Here is an 18,553-nt window from a genome sequence, read left to right as displayed (position 1 = left end):
TCCCATCCAATGTCATGTATGCCATTTAATTGTCCTCCCAAGCATGCCTTCAGTGGATTTAATCACATTCATAATGTTGCAATACTCTCACTATCATTCATTAGTAGAACTTTCCCTTCATGCTAACAAAAACCCTGCACTTATTTTACCTTAACTCACCCTTGTCCCCTCTTCTGCCACTGGTAACGTTTACTCTGCTTTCTGTCTTTATGAGTTTGCATATTTTCCTTGTGGTTAACATGGGGCTTAATTTTAACATTCTAAATCCATAACAATCTCATTGCTTTGATGCCATATTAACTTCAATGGCATACATAAATTATGTTCCTATACTCCTCTGTCCCTTTACCTTTAGGTAATTCTTGTCACAATTTCCATCTTTACACATAATGAGTCCCAAACCATTGATTTATCATTAAATTTTATGAATTTGCCTTTTAGATCCTCTAGGAAGTAAAATTGAAGTTACAAGATAAAAATACAATAGTACTCATATTTATATTTACAAATGTCATTACCTTTTACCTGAGACATTTATTTCTTCATGTGGCTTTGGTTAATTGTCTAGTGTCCTTTCTTTTTAACCTACAGAACTTCCTATAACATTGCTTATAGGGCCTGTCTAGGGTGATGAATCCTTCTACTATCTTTTTTCTAGGAATATCTTAATTCCTCCCTCATTTTTGAGAGACAGTTTTGCTGGAAATAGAATTCTTGTTTGGCAATTTTTAGCTGACAGCATGCCAAATATATCTTCCTACTGCTTTCTTACTGCCATGGTTCCTGATAAGAAATCAGCATTTAATCTTGCTGAGGGTCTCTTGTTTGTGACACATTGCTTCTCTCTGCGGCTTTTAGAATTTTCTCTTTATCTTTGGAATTCAACAGGTTTTTTATGACATGGCATGGTGTGGATCTACTTGGGTTTATCATGTTTTGAGTTTATTGAGTTTCCTAGATGAGTATATTCATGTCTTTTGTTAAATTTGGGAAGTTTTCAGCCATTATTTCTTTGAATATTTGCTCTGTTCCTTTCTTTTTCTTCTCCTTCTGGGACCACCACAATGTGTATATTGGTATACTTAATGGTGTCTCACAGCATCCTCAGACTCTTCAGTTTTCTTCATTCTTTCCTGTTTCTGCTCCTGGATGATTTCAATTGTCTTATATTCAATTTCACTGATTCTTTCTTTCTTCTGGCTCCAATCTGCTGTTGAATCTCTTAGGGGAATTTTAAACCTCTGTTACTGTGGTCCTTTGTTTTGTCTCTTTTCATTATTTCCTTCTCTCTATTGATATTCTGTTTGCGTTCATCTAGTATTTTCTTGATTGCTGTAGTTCTTTAAGCTCTTTGAGCATTTTTAGAATCATTTTTCTTTTTTTTTTTTGCATGGGCAGGCACCGAGAATCGAACCCAGGTTTCTGGCATGGCAGGCAAGAATTTTGCTTTCTGAGCGACTGTTGCACTGCCTTAGAACCATTTTTAAATAGCCTTTGGAATGTTCCACATCTAATCCTCCTCACTGAAAGTTTCTAATGCTTTAATTTTATTCTTTGCCCAAACCTTTCTCTCTTGTATCTTTGTATACTTTGTAATCTTTTGTTGAAACCTGAACATTTTGATTTTAATGTTATTACTGGAATTTATACTCTGAGGCAGCTATATCTTTTTTTCATTCTACTAAATTTATTTCAACATTTGTTCCCCCTATTATTTATTTATTTTTGATCCGTACGTTTTACTTACCTGTCCATACCATAGATAAGAAGAGCATCAGACACAAGGTTTTCACAATTACACAGTCACATTGCGAAAGTTATATCCTTATATAATCATCTTCAAGAAACATCATTACTGGAACACAGCTCTACATTTTCAGGCTGTTCTCTCCAGCCTCTCCGTTACACCTTAACTAAAAAGGTGGTATCTATATAATGCATAAGAATAACCTCCAGGATAACCTCTCGACTCTGTTTGGAATCTCTCAGCCATTGACACTTTGTCTCATTTCACTCTTCCCCCTTTTGGTTGAGAAGGTTTTCTCAATCCCTTAATGCTGAGTTCTAGCTCATTCTAGGGTTTCTGTCCCACGTTGCCAGGAAGATTTATGCTCCTGGGAGTCATGTTCCATGAAGAGAGAGGGAGGGCACTGAGTTTGCTTGTCGTGTTGGCTGAGAGAGAGAGGTGAGGCAGCTATTTCTTAAGCTTGTATCTAGCTACTTTTATGACAACTTCCTCAAATGCCAGGAGATAACAAAAAAGCAAATGAAAGAAGGAAATATAGAAATATCTTTCCCAGTCTGTACAGACTGTCCAAAGCTAGTGCCCCTCCTCAGAACTCATCTATACCATGAGCTAAAGAATAACTCCTGGCCAAAGCATAGAGGTCTCCTTAGTTCTTTCTGTCATGAATCTTGTCTTAGGCATCATGTCTGACCCTAGGAATCACCTGGATACATGGTTCCAAATTCCTCTTCCTTAGGAAATAGTTTTACTATGGTCCTGGCACTGAGCTGTTTGTCCTACAGCCAGCAATCCCTTCTCCCAGGCAGACATTTGACTGCTCCCCCATAGTGTCCTATAGAATAGCTCTGTTTTCTATATCCACAGCAAGTTCTGGGATAGTGAGCCCCTCTGGCCACCACTGAGTGGATTGGACTAGACATATATAGAGTTCAGTACGTGCATGAGGTTTATTCAGTGTCCTCTGGAGTCAGGACCAGGGATCCAAGCTGGGGGCTCAGAGTGGCTCTGCAGTGAGCTAGTGAGGAGTGGGGAAGGGGCGATCCTAGGTACTAGGAGATCCTACTGCTTTTAAGGTGCAGTTTCCTTGATTTAGGGCTCTCCCTGCTACTGCAATCTAACTTTTTATTTTGAGCTTTGAGAAAGATGTTTCTACCAGTTTTTGCTAGATTTTCTTTTTTTAAAATTTATTCATTAATTAAAAAAATTAAGAACAAACAAAAACATTAACATATCATCCTGTTCTACATATATAATCAGTAATTCTCAATATCATCACATAGTTGCATATTCATCATTTTTTAGAACATTTGCATCAATTCAGAAAAAGAAATAAAAAGACAACAGAAAAAGAAATAAAATGATAAAAGAAAAAAAAAGATTATACATACCATACCCCTTACCCTTCACTTTTATTTATCACTAGCATTTCAAACTAAATTTATTTTAACATTTGTTGCCCCTATTCCTTATTTTTATTCCATATGTTCTACTTGTTTGTTGACATGGTAGATAAAAGGAGCATCAGACACAAGGTTTTCACAATCACACGGTCACATTGTGAAAACTGTCTCATTATTCAATCATCATCAAGAAACATGGCTACTGGAACACAGCTCTACATTTTCAGGCAGTTCCCTCCAGCCTCTCCACTACATCTTGAATAACAAAGTGATATCTATTTAATGCATAAGAATAACCTCCAGAATAACCTCTTGACTCTGTTTGGAATCTCTCAGTCATTGACACTTTGTCTCATGTCACTCTTCCCCATTTTGGTTGAGAAGGTTTTCTCAATTCCTTGATGCTGAGTCTCAGCTCATTCTAGGGTTTTTCTCAATCCCTTGTTGCTGAGTCTCAACTCATTCCAGGATTTCTGTCCCACATTGCCAGGAAGTTCCACACCCCTGGGAGTCATGTCCCACATAGACAGGGGGAGGGGGTGAGTTTGCTTGTTGTGTTGGCTGGAGAGAGAGGCCACATCTGAGCAACAAAAAAGGCTCTCTCTCTTAGGCCTAAATTTTGAGTAGACTTGACCTATCCTTTGCAGGGTTAAGTTTCATATGAACAAACCCCAAGACTGGGGGCTCATTTGCTGGTTTTTCGATGCTTCTGTGGGGGGATGGACCCCTGAAGCTTCTTACTTTACCATCTCGAGGTGGTATTTTAGATTCGTAGATTTTTATAACTCTTTCATCTCCTTGACTCACACATCCCACATTCAGTTCAGGAGTGTTAAGATAGGAAATGGGGGAAAGTAGACAATGTAGGGATGGCCAGTATTTGATGTCTACGAAACACGATTTGTTCCTATCTTCCATTGCAGGCTTGGAGTATTATTAGTAAATCTCCAGGGTAATTTGAATCTCCCAGAATGATTTCTTTAGTCAAAATTCCTCTCCTGATCTCAACTGCTAAACCAGTTTTAAAAGGATTATTTCTTTAGTGAAATGCATTAGCTTTCCAGAACTTTCTTGGACATTCTCACACACGAATTTTTTTTTATATCATTAGTATATTTCCTTTTAAAATTCATTTGTCCACTCATTTAATTAGTAAACATGCATGAAACATTCATTACTTTCTCAGCATCATTCCTCACTAAAGAGGAATGCTTCCTTCCTCCAGCGCCTCAGCACCTCATCATCACATATGGTGGTTAGTTTTGATACCTCTGTCTTCTTAGGTAGGCTCTTTTTTTCAACACACTGCATTCTTCATTGTGTATTCCTGGGCAAGAACCTACAGTACTGAGAAAAATAATTTAATGTGATGGGGGCTCAGGAAGATGGAATTTTACCTTTCAAACTCAGAGAGAAATAATTCAAAAGTTGCTGTTAATTTTCTACTTCCATGGGTGGAAAACATCGATTTTCCTTTATAATAGCTTTTCTTTGTTTTACAGAAAGTATCAGAACCTGGTTTTTCACTCATTTATTTAAAAAATATATATCGAGTGACTATCATATATCATGCATTATTCTGCATCCTTGGGATCCATTAATGAACAAAATAGCCAAGATTTCTATCTTTGCAGACCTCACATTCTAGATGAAGAAGAGAGACAGTAGTATAATAAATAAGTAAATTACGTGGCATGTCCGAATATGACTAGGCCAAGAAAAGAAGCACATGTGGATGGGGTATGGGAGAGAGTTGCAGGGCATATTGTAGTTGCAGGGCATATTGCATTTTCTCCCCCACTGTTTTTGGACAAAATCTTTGAAGTCATCACGACCCTGAAAACAGATGATCACCTTGTGGTGTTGTTTTTAGCATTGCTAAATAGTGTATCTTCAGATCAGAGATCATTTTCTTTTAAAAATCCATATTTAGACTGGATTGACATCCCCAAAACTATTGTTTGTGGACCCCCCCCACTGTTCCTCACCACTCCATTAGGAAACATGACCTTTTCACTTCATGCAGAGAAGGGACCTGGATGGGTTTGTAACAGTCCTATTTGGACAAAGTACCATGCAGGGTGTGATTTCCATTGTTTAGGGATGTAGGATTATGGGAGCCGAACTCACTCTCCGGAAGGGAGTAAAGGTTAGTGATTTCACATGTGTTCTAGTCTGCAAGCTGCTGGAATTTGATATACCAGAACTGGAACAGCTTTTAAAAAGGGAATCTAACAAGTTACAAGTTTACAGTTCTAAGGAAGTAGAAATGTCTAAACTAAGGCATCCCTGGAAAGATACCTTAGTTCAAGGAAGACCGATGATGTTCAGGGTTTCTCTCCCAGTTGGAAAGGCACATGGTGGCATCTGCTAGCTTCTCTCTAGGAATCTTCAATGGCTTCCCAGGGGCTCTGTCCATTCTGTTGGTTCTGGTGGCTCTAAAGCTTTTTCTAAAATGGTTCCCTTGTAAAGGGCTTCAGTAAGCAAACCGCACTTGAATGAGTGGAGACACATCTCCATAGAAACCATCTAATCAAAAGTTACCACCCACAATTGGTGGGTCACATCTCCATGGAAAAAAACAAGCAAAAGCTCCCACCCAGCAACATTGAATGAGGATTAAAGAACTTGGCTTTTCTGGGGTGCATAAAAGATTCAAACTGGTACACCATGGGAGGGTTTTTTATGAGTAGTAGGAAGGGCCAAGTCTTGTATCAGGAGAGCATGTACTCTAAGGTTTATACAATAATGATGACTGGTAATACTTATAACAGTAGAAATTTTTCTTTAGCATGATAATCTATTTCAAAGCAGTAGCCAACATAATACTTAAAAATCAATCACTTGTGGCATTTCTATCAAGTTGGAATAAAACAAGGCTACTTATTACAACTAGTTTTCCTTGGTATTATTCCAGAAATTCTGACCTATGCAATAAAACATGAACAAAACAAAATGTTAAAACTACTGGAATAGAGGATTCAAAAATACCTAGAAATGTAAAAAATGATTAGCTGAAAACTCCCCATGATTTGTAAGACTCAGCAAAGCACCTGAATATCAGGTGAATATCCAAATATCTAAAGAGTTCCAGTGCACAGCTTTAGGTAGTTAGGAAGTATAGTGAGAATAAAGAAATTCTATTGATAATAAAAATACAACCCATACACCATCTATGAACCAGCTCTCTAAGAATTATGTGAAATTTCTCATATTCTACATATAAAAAAAGTGATACAAACTTTTCTAAGAAATATAAAGTAACTGGATAGTTCTGGATATGGAGAGTCATACCATAGTTCATAATGGGAAGGGGCAATATTACTAATAATGTAAATATTTTAGTTCACTTTACATTAATGTATATGTTTAATTCAATGAGGTTCAGGGGATTATAGTATTAAACTTTTGTTATTCCTGTGCTGCCCAGAGTAGTGCAAGGTGTAAAGTAAAGCTCAATTTGATGCAAATGACGGGAGATAGGAAATAGACAAGTAAGCGAATGTTTTATACATTTTTCAGTTGTTTCTCTGTTCCCATTCTTCCTTCATTTAGAATGTCCCCCCATCCTCTTTAGCCAGTGCAACTTTCCTTTCCAGTAAAAGCCCAGCCAACTACACCTTCCTGGACTATTAAATTCACAGCACCTTGAAGTTTCTTGGTTCAGTGGTCCTGAATTAAGTGATGCTGTGTCTACCACTCATTTTACATCTTTCAGAGTCCGTAAAATTACTTGCTATCATATTATTTGTAAACGCATTGTGCAGTATATGAGAAGCATAAAACATGCATGAGGATGATATAACCAACTTCAGGGTGATGCCTACAAATGGGGAGAGAGAAAATGTAAGTATGGCAAAATGTGACTGTTTTTGCTTCCACCGGCAGCTCAAGCAAATTCTGTGAATTGGGTTAGGTTAAAAAATGGGAATTTATTTGCTTACAGTTTTGAGACAAAGAGAAATTCCACATCAAGTTGCCATCAAAGTGATGCTTTCTTCCCTGAAGACTGTGGCATTCTGGGGCTGCCTGCTGGTGATCTTTATCCCCTAACTTGTCACGTGGCAAAGCAATGGCAGCCTCTCTTGGCCTCTATATTGTCTTCTGGGTTCCATTGAATTTCAGCTTCTTGCTTTTTTGGCTTTCTTTTGTTAACTGAATTTCATTCTTCTTATAAAGGACTCCAGTAATAAGATTAAGACCCATCCTGATTGAGGTGGGCTACTTAACTAAAATGACCTCATCAAAACTTCCTTCATGCAGTGAGTCCATACCCACAGGAATGGATTAGGTTTAAGAACATATTTTTTGTGGGGTCTCTATATCTTCAAACTACCACAATTACTCCCTGTAAATCAGGGTGTGGATGTTGGAATAATGTAAACACTCAATAACTACCGTTGGTTATGTAACTCTCATTGGCAAGATCAGTTCTGCAGCTTTCTCCCCAAGACCAATGCATCTTCATTTGTAGGTGGACAATTACTATCTTTTAATATGAAAAGCTCTCTTCAAATGTGGCTGAAACATGGAGTAGATCATCAAATAGTTTAAATATTTTTTGGTTAAAAAAAGGGTGGAATAAAATATTTGTAAAGAAGAGCTTCTAGCCAATAAATTAATCCATTTCAAATATCATCTAATATTGAGGGGAAAAATAAGTATCATTGAAAATTCTCTGAAAAATCAAATTTTGGTATGAAAAATAATTTTATTTTAAGAGATTATTATTTTCTACCTGTCTATCTCTCTGGCAGTACAGTGCAAGGAAAGACTCTTCAGTGAAGATGGGAACCCTGTAGGCAGTATAACATTCAAGCTTCATGTTTTTAGTACTACAAACCATGAGATTCCAACATGGAAGCCATTAGAAAACTTGAATTTATTGAGGGACCAATAGTAATAACCTGGAAAGGAGTGAAACTAAATTCAGAATTTGGGGCCAGCTACAAGAGTTAGCCAACTGCAAATTTAAATAAGGGCACAGACCCCACAAGACTGCCCTCTGTCATCAATTCTGATACCAATTGTAAATTTGGGTGGGCATAGAGGGATTCTAAAAGTACGTACTTTCAGGTTTGAGAATTCCCTAGAAAGAATTATCTAGTGAATTAATGAACTGTGTGTATAACACACAGTTATGGTTTATTATAGAGAACACAGTTATGGCTTATTATAGGGAGAGATACAAATTAGAATTAGCCAAGGGAAGATACACACGGGATAGAATGCAGGAGGAGTTCGAGCATACAGTTTTCAGTTGTGCTCTTTCTCTGGAATCATGGATGGTATTACCTCCTTCTGGCCATGATGTGTGACAATTCCAAGATCACTTGCCAACCTGGAGTGCTTACCTGAATCTGAAACTAACCCGAGTTTTTAATTGGGGTGCTATCACATACGACACATGTGGCTCACATTTAGTCTCCTTCCTCCTGGAGGTTCGGCTAGGACTTTACTCATGAGTTCCTCTGGCGGTTGGAACTGATATCACCTGCTCCAAATCCCCCACTATAACTCACATTGTTAGACTTTCCCATGATCAAAGCTCCCCGGGCAAACAGATACTCCTTTCAAGTAGGACATTTCAGGAGCTAGATATCACCTCCTAGTATCAGAAGGCAAAGGTCAGCTCTCCCTTTGGGTAAAATTAGCACTTCTCTACATAGTCACAAAATAGAAAAGAGACAACTCATCTCTACAAAATGGAATCCCCAAATTAATATATCATCTCTTCAAAGCAAGAGGGCCCTGATATTGATTGAACATTCCATATATTCCAAGCACAGGGTTAAGCTCCTTCTTTATATCATAACATTCATCTTAAATAATAGCTCTGTGAAGTATTAGAATCCCCATCTTAGAGAAGTTGCGTATATGCTTAAAATTACAGAGACCCACCAGATTCCAGAAATGTGTATACAGGTTCTTTTTTCTTCCCCATTCTGGAGACAAGCACATCTTTAGTCGTGTGTATTTATTACCTTTTCCAAATGAGCACAGCAGTTTCCTGAATGGGTACTTTCCTTGATCCCACGAGAATTCCATGGCCACCCAACCCTGGTTGTATTCCATAAATGAGAACAGCAAGTCAGAGGAAAGACAGCTGTAATATTCAATTGTCTGTAACCAATATGCTCCGAGACGCCGTCTTTCATTTCAGACCATGCAGTTGCATTTTTAAAATGACATCTATTACCACATTAGAGGCAACCCATAACCGTCCCTTATAGAATGTTTGTCTCAATTGTGGTTACTTCATGTCATTACACCAAATTTCAAAGTATTCATATGGTAAACAGACATGAGCAAAATACCAGATGAATAAGAGCTCATTTTCAAGGTCTCAGAAGTCAGTTCTTCATTTGCTGGCTCTCTTCTCTTTAGTTTTAAAAAATCTCCAATTTCCTGGGCTTCCGAGTTGCAGCGTTTCCTCTCTGTGATGTTTCAAGTTGTATGTACCCCCAGAAAAGCCTGTTCTGAAAGTTGATCCATTCCTGTGGGTGCAGAGCCATTGTGAGTAGGAGCTTTTGGTAAGTAGGATCTTAATTTAAGACGTGCCCCACCTAATTAAGGATGGATCTTTGTCCTCTTACTGGACTCCTTCATAAGAGAATGTAATTCAGGCAAAGGGAGAGAAACTCACAGAAGCAAGATGCTGAAAGCAACGCAACCCCAAAGAGAAAGCAGAGGCTAGCAGATGCTGACATGGGCTTTGCCAAGTGACAAAGGAGTCCAGGATAACTGGCCACTCTTCAGGGAGAAAGCACTGACTGATGATGCCTTGATTTGAACATTTTCCTCAGCCTTGAAACTGTAAGCCTGTAATTTAATAAATTCTCACTGCTAAAAGCCGGCCCATTTTATGGTATCTGCTTTCAGCAGTTTAGCAAACTAGCAGCTTATCAAACTAAAACACTCTCTAAAGGAAAGGCTTTTTAAAGTTTCATTATTAATGCATGCAAAGTTTAACCGACTCTAGAACAAATTCTCCAATTTTCAGACATAGCTCTGAAATGGCTAAGTTGTCATGCACGTATATTTTAAATGAATTTATTGTAAAGAAGAAAAAATATATATGACTCTCACATGGAAGCACAGACATGCTTACGTCTCCCAGATTAAAATTCCGTGCCAAGTTCTGGCTCAGGGCGATTTTGAACAGCTGAGTTTTAAACCCATGAATAAAGAGTTCATACTGGAGATGCTGACAGAGCAGGTATGGCTCTCGAAGTGTAGCAAACCACACGAGACAGCAACGTGTATCTTGGAATAGGTCTTAAGCATTTAGAAGGAGCTGGGGATTATTGTATTCCAAAGTGCGGTTATATTTGTGTCTTCCAACTATTTGTTAACTCCTTTTCTATAGGCACAGGGCACAGTTATAATGATATGAAAGCAAAACAAAAAAAATAATTAGCAATATCTTTTATTGTTCTAATTTAACATTATTAAAACAGTACAATATTGCTTTGGAAAAAGTGTTAGAAAGTAAATCCTCTTAAACAGAAATTAAGTACCAATAGGCTGGCATATTATTATTTCCCTAACTTGGCCAGATTACTTTCTGTATCCCTGCCATGAAGAAGCCATGTATCCAATGAGATAAAGAAACCTAGAAGATGTCTGGACATTCCTGGAACTGCTTTATCATTCCTAAGAGCTGAAGATAGGAGAAGTTAAGTTCATGGATGCTTTCACATAATAGACGGGCAACATTTACTGTTGGAAATTCAAATTAAGTGAACAAATCAAATTACTGAAGCACCCTGTTAGAAGAAACATTCAGAAAATCACAAAACTAATTCTAATTATTGGGTTCAGTTTTAGTGTTAAAAACACATCACTACCTTCTGCAAAAGAAAATAAAGAGGATAAACAAAATAAATCTTGTGTAATCATTAGATCTGGGTTTTGGGAACATGGAATTTTATTGTAGTATTTTATTTCTATTTTTGTGTATTTTTGAAAAATTTAATGATAAATTTTATTTTTTTTATAAAAAAATCATCATCTTGAGTATGTGTCGTTTGATTATCTCATCATTTTCCATTTGTTTGGGCACTTGTATTATGCCAAGTTCAAATAAAGCTATAAATACCTTCAACAAAATACACGAAGTTTTTCATTGCACTTAAATTTTATGACATTGGACATTGCTTTGAGATTTTTTCTGCAGCTGCAATATTTGTGTAGCATTGGGATTTGCCAAGTATTGGTTATGGTCTACACAAAGAAAACTGCTTAGTAACACTCCCATCCATAAATGGCAAAAGCATTTAAAGCTGTCAACACCCTTTGAAAGAGAGCTTAGAGTACTGCACGCATTGAGTTACTTCTGCTGTGAGCTAAGCAGAATAGTCAACACAATGAGCAGAGATGAAGATTTGGAGAGGTCTTTGTACACCAGGAAAAGCTATTCATTCAGATCCCAATTTCACCTGTAATGACCTCTGGTTTTAATCTTTTTAACTCAAAGTGGAATTTTCTTACAAGTCTGTAGTCATCTTAATTTTGTTTTTCTGTATTTGGTGCAAGTTATCTGTTCCAAGTTCAGCTCTTAAAAATCAAATTTATTTCCTTGGCAAATTTATTTGGCCCTCCTCTGGAACTAGTGAGAAGGCAGCTGACCACATGCTGAGAATACTGTTTTTTCAATTGTTCTTCTGTGACTCTGCAGGAAGGGTGAGCTACCCTGCCTTCCTGGATACTGGCTCCATTGGTCCGTCCTATTCCTTACACACTAGTCACTGTTCCGTGTCTCACTGGGTCTCTTAAACAGATACCTGCTTTGCTGGTTCTACTGGACCACTTTCTTTCCAAAACCTTCCCTGGATGGAGGCTCTTTTCCTATTGGGCCAGATTTCCTAAAATAACCTTGTGTTCACCATCTCTACTCTGGGTATCTAAAGTCACAACCTGATCTTTCTCCTCTAGATTGGAATCCCCTTTGACTTCCCAAACTTCCTGGGCCCTGACTGGATTTTTCCACTTCCTACTTCCCTTTCCTGATTTCATTTCACTACTAGTCTACTCCCTGTGGAATACTTTTTATCCCTTGCCAGTGGCTAAACTCTGAAAGAGCCCATCTGTCTATATGCTATCCTATAGGGAAAAAGCCAGTTTTTCTAAAAAATAGGCTAGTTATGATGTCCATAATTTACTTAATTATTTCTTCAGCAGTTACAGTAGAATATAAATATGTGTGTGTTAACTTCTATCTAATGAGAAATTCCCATGACAAAGTGGTCGCTAGCATTTAATCAGAGGGCCCACTTCACACAGGTAGCTACTGTAGGGCTTCAGCTGTCTTCAGAACCTACAATACAGGAGACTTTGCACATTAGTGTAATGAACATTAGGAATAGGTTTCGATGGTGAAATTAATGGGTTGCTCATATAGCAAAACAGATATTTGAAGTCAGCACTCATTGGTGAACTTAGTGGTTTTCAGGATATTGCAGAAACAATTCCCCCTCACTCCATGTATGCCCAGGAGTTAAACCCTCAATTAGTCCCCAGCCGTGGTCTTAAAATAGTTCTGTGTCCCACCACTGATCTGGAATGGCCTCCTAACTCCAAGAGAGGATGAACTGAATCTTGATGATATAAAATTTTATTTGTTTCAGGTAATGCTTTAATGAAGATTATATTTTTGCACCCAGAAGGACAGAGAAATTGATCTTTATCAAGGATGCATGGCATTTCTTTGTTCCTACTTGCCAATAAAGCTAAATGTGGGACAGTTCAAACAGTGACTTGCTTTCATTAAAATCTAAAGGGAGGTTATGAAGAGTGGGACAAGGTTCATCTCCTGGATATGTATCTACTGAGTACACATAGCTACTAAGATCCACCAAACTGGTTTAGATCAGTTTAAAACAAGGGATAGCATATATACCTTATATAAGTACATATTTATTTCTACCTAACTACCTCCTAAAACAAATGTCCTGGTTTCTAAAATCTCCTATCCCAGGAGTGAGCAAAGCACAGTAGATAGGCCAAATCTGACCTGCTGCCTGTTTCTGTAAATAAAGCTTTATTGGAACACAGTCATGTCCATTCATTTGATAATCAAGGGAAAAAAATATTTGTATTAAAGGCTTTTTCCAATGGAAATGGAACATGTCATTGTCAGGTTCATGTGTCAACTTGGCCAAGTGGTGGTTGGGCAAGTGCTGGCCTGTCTGTTGTGATGAGGACATTTCATAGAATTAAATCATGATCACATCAGCTGCATCCACAGCCAATTCCATTAGTAATCAGCCAAAGGGGCATGTCTTCTGCAATGAGTGACGCTTAATCTAATCACTGAAAGCCTTATAAGGAGGATTCAGAAGAGACAGGCTCTTCCTGTTTCAGCTGGTGAGCCTCTCCTGTGGAGTTCATCCAGACCCTCCATTGGATCGTCAACTTCATAGCCTACTCCACAGATTTTGGACTCTGCGTTCCCATGGTCACGTGAGACACTTTTATAAATTTTATATTTGCAAGTGTTCCCTTTTGATTCTGTTTCTCTAGAGAACCCTAACTAATACAGAACACATAGATGGAATCTCAAAGTACATGTATTTATGCACAGACATTTCTATCAGAATGAAGCAAATGGAAAATGTGATTCCTTTCCAATGGAGGGTGTCCCTCAAACATCTATCTTGATTCAATTTTCAAAGTAGACCTTTAAAGCCACTTTGGGACTTACTTTGTGAAGGTCTGGGAAGAGTTAAAGTAGTTTTGCTTGTCAAAATGATGAAGAGACAGAAACCTCCTAGCCTCTTAAAACCGGGAATTGAAGCTGAGGGCACAGTGGCTTCAACTCTTCCAGGAAGCCATCAGTTGTCCATCGCTCATGGCGCATGCCCATGCCAGGCTCTTTCCTATGAACTTGTGATGCAGAGACCATGCTCCCACCTGCAAATTGCTTAGAAATGGTGAATAAGACTTTTAATGTAGATACTGCATTCTCCCGGGTTTATTTCTTCTTTGAATTGAGTGACAATTTACCTGAGGATAACTTTTATAACTTTGCAATTCAAATTGAGCAAGCAAATAAAGATACACACGTATTCTCCTCCTGCCCTCAACTGAGACTCTGTGGCTGTAAATCATAAAATTATATGTGACTCTGAGGAGCAAAAGAGGATTCAAGAGAAAAGCAATCCTTGTATTGTAGGAAGTAAATTTAGTTCTTGATTTGCCACTGTTTCAGAGTTTCAGAGTCAGCACCACCCGTTGACAGCAGAGCATGGACAGTTACAGCATTGACTTCTTAAAACTATTCCTTTGATTCTGTGCTGCAGCTCAGGGAGGAGGAAACCTTGGCAGTTGTGCGCCTCCTATAATATTGTCAAGCACACACACACTCGCAGACACACTTTTTCCTATAAGTATAAACACGAGACTTAAGCATTTACATTTGCACATTCATTTCTTGCCACATATGATGCTAAGAAACTAGGTCTTTCATAGCTATTCAGAAAGATGTGGTCCTTTGGAGCTTGTATTCTGGAAAAATCAATTCTCATGAAAACAAAGAGCAAGGTTTTGTATTTTGATCTCGTGCTGCTTTTTCTTATTCTAAACCAATAACCTTAGAAGAATTAAAAACAAAACACTACAAAAACAACCCCATGTCCATATTTCTATTAAAGTTTCGGATTATATATTCCCTTTATTTTAGAACTCATAAACATTGAATTAAAATTTGTTATCATCAGTCTTTCCCCTTACTGCTAATAGCTTTGGATTTAATTTTACATGTTACATTAATTAAATATTAACAAATTTACTTTAGTAACTCAATTAGCACTCAATTGCTATATCTTAGAAATCATTACACAGTCATATATAATGACTTATATTTCAGAAGAACAAATTGGTGGCAATGTTAAGGTTTACTTGTTCTTCCATGCATATATAAGTGCCCAATTGTTATTGCGTGTCCAAGTTCTGTGCTAGAACAGATGGAAAGAAGAATTAAACATGAGTGCAAGGAAGCTATGAATGAGCTTCAAATGACTGGATTGAGCTTCATCAGTGAGAAAGCAAGGAGGAAAGTTATCCCAGGTAATGGGGATTGGCTGATAGAATCTAAGACTGAATTCCTGATACAGGGAATAATCAATATACAATGATGTGAAGTGGAATATGATTCAAACAAGAAAGAATATGTGAAATATCTGAAGTGAACAATTCAGTGCGTGACTTGTCTGAATTCTGCAGGTAATGGATGGAAGATATCCCAATTAATTTTAACCAACCATCATAGACCATGAAACAGAGAAAATATTTAAGCCACCAAGGTTAAACAAGTTTCCCTCCACACATTGAGGTGGGTACTTATCTTCAGAATTAAAAAATAAAAGAGGTATTTGGGCAGCATTGCTTAGGTTTCTTTTAAAGTGAAAAATAGTGTAGAATGTTATGATAAGAGAATTTTCCAAAAAAGATAAAATCATGACTGTCATGCAGATAAAGAAATGAATATGTGTTAAAAATTTAATTCTACTTATCAATCCATGAGGGAACTAAGCAGATGTAGTCATTGACTCAAAAGAGAAACTTAACCAGACACATTTATAGATTAGGAATATTAAATGAATGTGCAAATTGAAGCAAAACTTGTTTTATGGGCTTGGGGAAGAGGAAAGTAAATTGCCTCTCTATAGGAGAGAATTTGCATGTTTATAGACAAGAAGCATTTTGCTTGGCTATAAGTTATTCACAATTCACAGAGTTGTGAAATAGCTTCTGTTTTAGTTTGTTAATACTGCTGGGAATGCAAATGTACTAGAAATGGGTTGGCTTTTATAAAGGGGATTTATTAAGCTACACATTTACATTTCCAAGGCCATAAAAATATTCAAACGAAGGTATCCAGAGAAAGATACCTTGACCCAAGCAAGGCCCATTTGGGAAGACATGTGGATGTTCTCTGCTGGTCCTTTGGCTTCTGGTTTCAAGCGGCTTCCTCAGGGTTTTTTTTTCTGCACCTCCAAACATCTCTGGGCCAGCTCTGAGACTTTTTCCAAAATAGGATTCCCTCTTAAATGACTTCAGTAAGTGGGGTAAGATCCACCTTGAATGCATGGAGACACATCTCCATGGAAACCACCAACACAAAAGGTCCCACCCAAATCCGTCACATTTTCACGGAAACAACTTAAAAAATGTCCCCCCTAAACAATAAGCCTGCCCCCACAAGATTGGGTTAGGAAAGAGAACAAGGCTTTTCTGGGGTACACAGCAGCCTTAAACCGGCACAGCATACATGGAATCAGTCAAATAATCCTGAAGGCATCCTTCAGAGTCTAGACTATGCGTAGGCTTTCACAGAAGTGTAAATTCCTTCCTACAGTTCTAAACATGGAACTGGAAATATTGTTTTTCAACATGGTTGAAGAACATTAAAACAAAGTGAATAGTCCATTCACATAGTGAAAAAAAAATTCCAGCTATTTTAAGGGATGTTTTAAATGAATATCTAGAATAGCACTTGGAATGTAATAGGTGCTCATAAAATGTTTGTTAAATACTTATTGCCTTAAGAATACTGTTGCTAATTATTAAGTAAAAATTCATGGTATAAGTGGTAGGTACAACAATAAAATCCAATATAGTAATATAAATGAATCTACTGCAATCATTTACAAAAACATGGATGAATCTCACAAGCAAAATATTGAGAAAAAAGAAGTTGGATACATACAGTATGGACTAAATGGTTCCAATTAAACAGAAATCAGAAACACAAAAGTGTTTCTTTGAAGGGCTAATAATTGGAAGGGGGTATGTGAGAGAGCTTTTTGGATACTGGCAATGTTCTCTTTCTTAGGGTGCGTTTACTTTGTGAAAATTTGTTGGAATTGTTCACTTTTTAAATGTATATTAATGTATATTAATACTTTAATAAAAACTTCATGAAAAAAGTATATATAACCACCTCTAAAAACAATTTTAGGTAAAGTTCTACTTATAAAGATGTATGCCATATATGAATAGATAAATATCTAAAAGAATACATAGCAAGATGCTAATAATATCTGTTTCTGGATGGTGTGATTATGAATAATTATTATGTAAATAGTTACTTTTAATTTTTTGCTTTGATTTATACTTTATATTTTTCCAAAAGTCTATATGACTTTTTTAAATCAAGAAAATGCAATCGAATTTTTTTTTGTAGAACAGATATGAACTATTTATTGATTAAATGTGAAATAAAAAATTGGCATTTTTTATGCATGATAACTGCCCTAGAATTCTTATTGTGTTGTTGAATTCATTTAATTCATTCTAATGAATTCCAATGAAAGGCTAGCAACATTTTCAGATGGATGAAATACCTGTACATATCATAGGCAAGCTAATGGTATTCTCTATTTTAAGTGGAGGTGATTACTGTTCATCACTATCCTATAATGATGCTGACTTCGTAAGAGTAATTGACCCCAAAATAACATGACACATTTCTTAAGAAATCGGAGTTACCATTTTTTAAGTATTCATTTAATTTCCCTCAATCTGGAGTGGCCACAGAAAACATTCTCGTATTGTTTTTCAAATGCCCTGTCTTTAAATGCATTCCTGAGTGACAATGAAAGTACAAACTCTTGGAGTCTGTGTTTCAGCTGTGGCCATGGGTGGACATGGGGCCACTCAGATCCCTGACCTTCTTTGCGGGGTGCCAGGCCGGAAGAATTTACCCACCCGGAGTGGGGAAGCCATTAGTTTATGAATGTTGAACCTACGATTTCAGCCTGATTGTAAACAGCCCAGCTGGCGAGAAGGAAGCACAGAAAGCACATCCAGAACCAGCTAATGTACAGGGGAACAACACACTTGTAATTACAATGTTATCTTGGCAGTGTTTTCCATTTCCTGTCTTCATAAAATGGAAAATGTTGCAAAATGCTACAATTTAGAGAGCAACTAAAATATCTCGTTTAGAAAACATTTGGAAAATAGAAATGCATCTATATGCACACCTATTTAACAGATCTACGATTCTACATTCAGTTAAGTAAGACATAAAAATGAGGTATTCTAGAACATTTCTTCAAAACTAGGTAGTTTCAGAGAAGATAATTTGGTTATTCAATACATTTATTTAACATTGGTTATATGCTGGTTCCTGGGAATATGGTGATTAAAATGCAGCTTTTACTCTAATACCTAGCACTGTTTTAAAAGTCAGACTCTTAAGAATGTTGTAAAAGCTATAGACCCTCTTAGAAAAAAATGTCTACAATTAAAAAATGCATATCGTTTGTGTATTTTTCAAATTGCTTTTACCATAATAATGATGAGGGATGAGAAATAACAACAGCATATATGTAAAATTGTTACTTTGCATTAGCCAGTCACTGGGTTAAATTATTTGTATGCATTATTTTAGCAAAAG

Source organism: Tamandua tetradactyla, chromosome 21 (assembly GCF_023851605.1).
Source record: "Tamandua tetradactyla isolate mTamTet1 chromosome 21, mTamTet1.pri, whole genome shotgun sequence".
Lineage (NCBI taxonomy): Eukaryota > Metazoa > Chordata > Mammalia > Pilosa > Myrmecophagidae > Tamandua > Tamandua tetradactyla.
This window is presented reverse-complemented; position numbering follows the sequence as displayed.